This window comes from Falco naumanni, chromosome 1, assembly GCF_017639655.2.
Source record: "Falco naumanni isolate bFalNau1 chromosome 1, bFalNau1.pat, whole genome shotgun sequence".
Classification (NCBI taxonomy): domain Eukaryota; kingdom Metazoa; phylum Chordata; class Aves; order Falconiformes; family Falconidae; genus Falco; species Falco naumanni.
In genome coordinates, this window is record NC_054054.1 from 38,356,619 (window position 1) to 38,363,508 (window position 6,890).

Genomic DNA, 6,890 nt, shown 5'->3' on the forward strand with positions numbered 1-6,890 from the left:
TCCCAAGGGAAGCTCCGGCTGGAGCGAGAGCTGCGAGCTCAGGGCTGTGAGCGAGTGCTGGGGAGCAGGGAGCGAGGGGGGCAGTTCTGCCTTTTGCACCCCAATGTGCAACTGCTGCCAGTGTCAGCACCCCTCGCCACTTGCCTGGGTGCTGAGCACCCTGAGCACCCTCGGTACCCGATGCACCCTGGGCACTGCAGGTATCCTGGGCACCCTGAGGACCATAAGCATCCCGGGCACCCCAAGTACCCCAGGCATCCCTGGCACCCTGGGCACCCCAGGGACCCTGAGCACACCAGGCACCCCGAGCACCCCAGGTATCCTGGGCCCCCATGGTACCCCAGGCACCCTGGGCACCCCAAACACCCCAAGCATCCTGGGCACCCTGAGCACCCTGGGCACCCCAGGTATCCCAGGCACCCTGGGGACTCCAGGCATCCCAGGTAGCCCAGCCACTCCAAGCACGCTGGGGACCCCAAGCACCTTGGCCATCCTGGGCACCCAAACAGGGCAGCCCCCATGCCACCCCCACCCAGGGACAACCAGGTTGCAGCTCCCAGGCAAAGTACCCACATCACCCCGTTTCCCATCCCACTGGCACCAGGGTCCCCGGAGCCACCACGTCCCTGTCCTGGAGCCTGCAGCCTCGGGGGATGCTTAGCGCTCAGTCTCCATGCTGCCGACCCCAGGGTGCAGGATCTGGCCTGGACAGGCCCTGGGGATCCCGTGGGACCCCAGCAAGGGCCTTTGGGCCCCTCTTCCTGCTGCAGCGGGTGGGTGGGCACGGCCCCACACTATCTGTGGGGCTGGGCTGCGTGGGGGCTAATTTTTTGAGTGTTTTTTTTTTTTCTTTCCTCCCTTTTTTTCCCCAGTTCAATGCAACAACAAAATGGCTGCCAAGTTCATCTCCATGCCCTGCTGGGAGCTGCCTCCCCTGCCCGCACTGCTGAGGCACCCAAGCACGAGTAATGTGCGAGAGCACCCCAGGAGGAGGCGCGACCGGCTTTTTCCCTTCTCTTTACGAGCTCTTTATGTATTTGACAGAGCTTTTTGCTGCTTCCCACACCCCCGCACCCCCCCACCTCCTTCTCTGCCCCCCCGCTCCCTGCCCGTGTGGCACAGGGCACCCCGATTCCCGCTCCCCTGGCCACCCGGCATCCCTGGGCATCCCCAGGGATCAGGGTTTCCTCGCTCCCCACCAGACCCTTTTCATCCTCGTGGATCAGGGTGGGGGGTCCTCCGCCGAGGAACCCCATGGATCCTGTCTGCCACCCCCTAGTCCCAAGCATCCTCATGGAGGAGATTTTGCCCCCCAATTCCTGAGTAACCCCACAGATGGGATTTCACCCCCCAAGTCTCATGCACCCCCACGGATGGGATTTTGTCCCCCCAAGCCCCACACAGCCCCACGGAGGGGATTTTGCCCCCCAAATACTGGGCATCCCCATGGATGGGATTTCAGCCACCCAAGCCCCACACAATCCCATGGGTGGGATTTGCTCCCCAACCCCACACATCCCCATGGATGGGATTTCACCCCCCCAAGCCCCACACATCCCCACTGGTGGTGTTCTCCCAGCCCCCCCAGCTCCCCAGGCATGGGTTTTGCCTTTGCCATCCTCACACCTCCCCACACCAGGATGCCTCCCACACCCCACACACCCCACCGCCGCCCCCCGGGTCTGGTGGGGGGCAGGCAGGAAGGGGGGCAGCGGCTGCGCGGGGCCAAGCCCCATTCCTTATGCATCCCTGCCCTGATGCAGCCTGACAGGCCAGTTGCATTTGGTACTTCGCACATCAGCGGCCGGAGCTGCCTGCTATTTTGGTTGATGCTAATTTGCTCCGTGTTGGGCTGTGGTTCACGCTCCGGTCAGCCTTGCCTGATACTATATTCCCGTTTGTTCCAGTAAAGGTTTTTCTGTCAGCTCCCCTTAGCCTTGACGTGCTCCCCGAACTGTGAATGCAACGCAGTTGGGGACTGTGCCATGTGAGCCTGTCAGCTCAGCTCCGCTCAGCGGCTGGCGCTGGGGGCACCCCCGGGTGGGGAGCACCCCGCACCCCCCGATCACTGCATCTCAGGGAGGGGAGAGGCAGTGGGGTGAGGTAGGAGCAGCGTTAGGAGTGCCGGTGGGATGGGGAGGTATGGAAGCTATAGGTACCAGTGTGATATACCGACCCCAGCCACCCGTGAACTGGCTCCCCCGCCCCAGCATCAATCCAGCGCACCCCAGCTGAGCCCAGCAGGTCCCTGCGGGGTGGCAGGGAGCTGAGCGCATCCCCATGCGGTGGCAGGGAGCTGAGCATGTCCCTGTGGGGTTCTAGGGGAGTCTAGCCACCCTCATGGCATTCTAGGGGAACCCAGCATGTTGATGTGGGGATCTAGGGGAGCCTAGCACATCCCTGTGGAGTTCTAGAGGAGCCCACTGTGTCCCCATGGGGTTCTAGGAGAGCCCAGCATGACCCCATAGGGTTCTAAGGGAGCCCAGTGTGTCCCCATGGAGCAGTACAGGAGGACCCCCCATGCTCCTGCCCCATACAGGTCCCATGCAGTGCCACCAAGCTCCCCAGTCCATGGTGGTTCCTCCCAGAGGGACCCCACAGGGGCAGAGGAGGTGGCCAAAAGCCTGGCAGGGCTGGTGAGGCAGCCCAGGGACCACTACCCTGGCTGTGTGCTGTGGGGTGCTGTGCCTCAGGGACCCCCAGGAGGAGACTTCAGCCACCACTTGGGGAGTGCAAGGGGCCGCCCACCGTGGCCCCAGCTCCCAATGCCCCATGATCCCCAGCTCCCTGGTGGTGAAAGTATCTGTGGCTTGGGGTGCTCCCCCAGCCTTGGGGTGCCCACCTGGATTTGGGATGCTCACCTGGATTTCAGGTGCTCCTCTGGCCCTGGGATTCTCACTGGATTTGGGGTGCTCCTCTGGCCTTAAGGTTCCCATGCAGATTTGTGGTGCTTCCCTGGCTCTGGGGGAGGCTTTGATGTTCCCACCTGGATTTGGGGTGCTCCCCTGGCCCTGGGATGCTCCTCATCCCTCACAGCCCTCTCTGCTCCATCTCCTGCCCCTCTCCCCTTCACTTGTGGAGTGTCCGTGCCTGCCTTTTGCCTCCAGCTGGGTTTTGGGGGTCCTGTCTCCCCTCGGCGGGGTGTTCAGCAGCCACTTACCAACCCAGGCTCTCCCGAGCTTGGACTGCCCTCTAGTTTCCCAGCTGGCAGGGACACACAACAGGAAGCTCCTGGAGTGGCTTCTCTGCAGGGCACCCAGGACACCCACGCAGTGGGTGCCCCACTGGTGACACTGCTGAGCCTGGCCCTGGGGCTGGCAGCCCTTGGCGCGGGGACATGGGCACAGTGCCGGGGCATTGTCACCCCCCAGCTCTGCCTCGGGTCCCCTCCTTCCTACGGAGCCCCCCATGGGGGCAAGGGGTGCTGGGGCTCATCCTGCACACACCAGCACCCATGAATGCCCCCCACAGCAGGTAGGGGGTGCCAGTGCCCTGGGGGCAGTGTGGCCTGCAGCGCTGTGACCCCAGGGCACACGCATGGCATCCCACTGCATGCACAGCATCGCGCTGCACACACAGTGTCCCACTGCATGCCAGCACCCACGTGGCACAGCTGTGCACCAGCACCCATCCAGCACACACCAGCACCCATTTGACCCACCAGCATCCATCCAGCACACACCAACATCTATCTGACCCACCAGCACCGACCAGCATCCATCTGACCCATAAGCACCCGTCCAGCACACTGGCACACATCTGGCCCACCAGCACCCATCCAGCACACCAGCACCCATCTGACCCATCAGCACCCATCCAGCACCCTAGCATCTACCCAGCACACCAGCACTCGAGTGGCAGGGTGCCGATGCAGCACCCCACAGCATCCCCACGGCACCCCCTTGCCCCCTCCACAGCCCACGGCACCCTCATGAGTGGGGCAGGCAGGGGGGTTCTGCCCTGCTCCACGCCGTGGGATCTGGGGGGAGCAAGGGGACAACCTGGGCTTCCTCCCCATGGTCACAGGGGCTGTGGGAGGACCAGGGGCCCACCGACGACCATGAATCCCCATTGGTGACCCTGGCCCATGACTGCTGGGGCGGCGGGGGGCCAGGGGCTTGGGGCCAGCAGGGGATTAGCTGGGTCGGGGTCTGCCTGAGCCCCTGATCACGATGAGCACCCAGCCTAGGTGCCCAGGCACCCATGCCAGTCTGCATGGTGATGCAAAGCCGGAGGTGGCAGAGCCGGCATTACCTGTGGGCTCTCATCTCCTGGATTGTCCCTCAAATCCCCCCCTGCCATGCCAGATGGTGGGCGTTCCCTGCCATGGCGAGGGGGTGGGGATTCTCAGGTGGCTAGTATGGGGTTGAGCACCCCCCTGCCCATCCCACACTGGTGTTGCACCCATCAAGGCAAGAAGGGGCTTTTTTAGGGGACACCCTCCTGCACCCCAGCATCACACTCTGAGACTTCGCTCCTGCCATTGACTCAGGGCTCAGCACCAGGAGATGCCCAGCACAGACCCCCACGGGTGCACGGAGACCAGCTCTGCCCTGGGAAGCAGGGTGCAGGGCTGTGTCCTGTCCCGTTCCCCCCCAGCACCGTGGGACCCCCAGCTGCCACCACCTCAGTGGCTCAGCCAGCAGTGCCGTGCCCGGGGAGGCTGTGGGCAGCGCGATGACACCAGCTTGGTGACGCCAGCCGGGTGACGCCAGCCCGGCTTTACATCCCTCCTGTGAGCCGGAAAAATCCCTCCTTTGGAGTTTATTAACTCATTTTCAGAGCCCAGCCCCGCCGGCTGCCGGAGTGGGAGCTAACTAGGTCAGGCGTGCGCCTCTGCCGCCGGCCAGCGTGGCCACGCCGGGAGCCACCCGCCCACCAGCCAGCCAGGGGACACGGGGGGACACGGGGGGGGCCCCGCAGACAGTCCCGTCCCCCCGCCATCCCTGGGGGCTGACGCACAGGCGGGGGCCGTGTGTGTGTAGGCAGCCACGTGCAGCCCCCCGCCGTGTGAGCGCACGCCTTCCCACGCGTGTGTCCCCATGCACGCGTGTGCCCCTCCTACAGATGGGGAAACTGAGGCACGGGGATGTGGGAAGGTGGTAAATGGTGCTTCAAAGGCACCCAGCCCCAAGGTGGCCTCGGGGTGCCCCTGTCCCGGGGGATCCTGCCCCTGCCGCTCCCCAGCCTTGCCCTGTAATAATATCAATTAGCGAGGCACAGATCAGCTTTAATGAGCGGCGTCCAGCAGCTCAGCCGCCCTCTGCCCCCGCTAATGCGCTGCCTCTTGCGAAGCAGCTCCACGGTCCAGATCCCCCCACCCAGCACCAGGACCCCCGTGCCGGGGCTGAGCTGGGGCTGGAGGGGGGGAGCATCAGCGTGGGAAATGCTAAGCTGGCAAAAGCACTTGGAGGGCGGGAGGGGGGTCTGGTGTAGGACAGGGGGTGGGGGTCCGGCCTGCTGGTGATGGACACCCGCTCAGCATCAGGTTGTTGAAGGGCATCTCCCCATGCATGGGGGGAGCCAGGATCTGTCCCTGTCCCCAACCCTGTCCTTGTCCCCATCCCCTTCCCCATCCCTGTCCCTGTCCCAATCCCCACCCCCGTCTTAACCCCATCTTTATCCCTCTCCCTATCCCGGTCACCAGCCCCCTCCCCATCCCCATTCCATCTGCATCCCTGTCCCTGTCCCCATCCCTGTCCCCACCCCACCGCAGCTGACCGGGGAAGGTGGGAGCGTGGTGCACAGAGGCAGGGTGGGCTCTGTGGGCGATGGACATGGGTGACATTCCCAGGTGGAAATGTCAGGAGCACATCGCTGTGCTCAGCCCCAGCCCTCGGAGCTGCCGCTGCTCCTCAAAACATGCGGCAGCCCCCCAGTGCCATGGGGGCCACTCTGGGTGTCCCCGGTGCCACAGCCCCACAGCGGCTGCTCAAGCTCGGACCCTTCCCCATGGCCCCTGCCATGGCCCTTCCAGTGGTCACCTCCATGTCCCCCCTGCAGGTGTCTGGGTGGAAGGTGGCAGAGCGCATCCACAGTCCTGCGGTTGTGACAGCTTGCCATGAGCCTGTCCCCTGGGCAGGCAGCGGGGCTGGAAACATGTGGGGCGTTGGAGGGAGGGAGGGGTGGAAGGGTGGAGGGATGGAGCTGTGGAAGAATGGAGGGATGGAGGGGTGGAAGGGTGGAGGGATGGAGGAATGGAGGGATGGATGGAGGGATGAAGGGATGGATGGAGGGATGGATGGAAGGAGGAATGGAGGAATGGAGGGATGGAGGGGTGGAATGATGGAGGCGCAGAAGGATGGAAGGATGGAGGGATGGAGGGAGGGATGGAGGGGTGGAATGATGGAGGCGCAGAAGGATGGAAGGATGGAGGGATGGAGGGAGGGGTGGAATGATGGAGGCGCAGAAGGATGGAAGGATGGAGGGATGGAGGGGCAGAAGATGGAGGGAGGGATGGAGGGGCAGAAGTATGGAGGGAGGGATGGAGGGGCAGAAGTATGGAGGCATGGAGGGATGGAGGGATGGAGGGAGTGATGTAGGCATGTAGGGGTGGGAGGATGGAGGGACAGAGGAATGGAGGGATGGAGGGGCGGAATGATGGAGGGGCAGAAGGATGGATGGAGGGAGGGATGGAGAGATGTAGCAGTGGAAGGATGGAGGGACCGAGGAATGGAGGATGGAGGGATGGATGGGAGGACAAATGGACAGATGGACAGATGGATGGACTCTGTAGGAATGCACAGATACAGAACTTACCGCACAGACGGCACCTCTGGGAAGGGAGCGGGGTTACGGAGCCAGGGGAAGGTGGCCGGGCGCAAGGAAGGACAGACGGACAGGGCCCGCTTCACCAGCATGTCCGGGGCTCTGCGCTCCCAGAGCTCTCC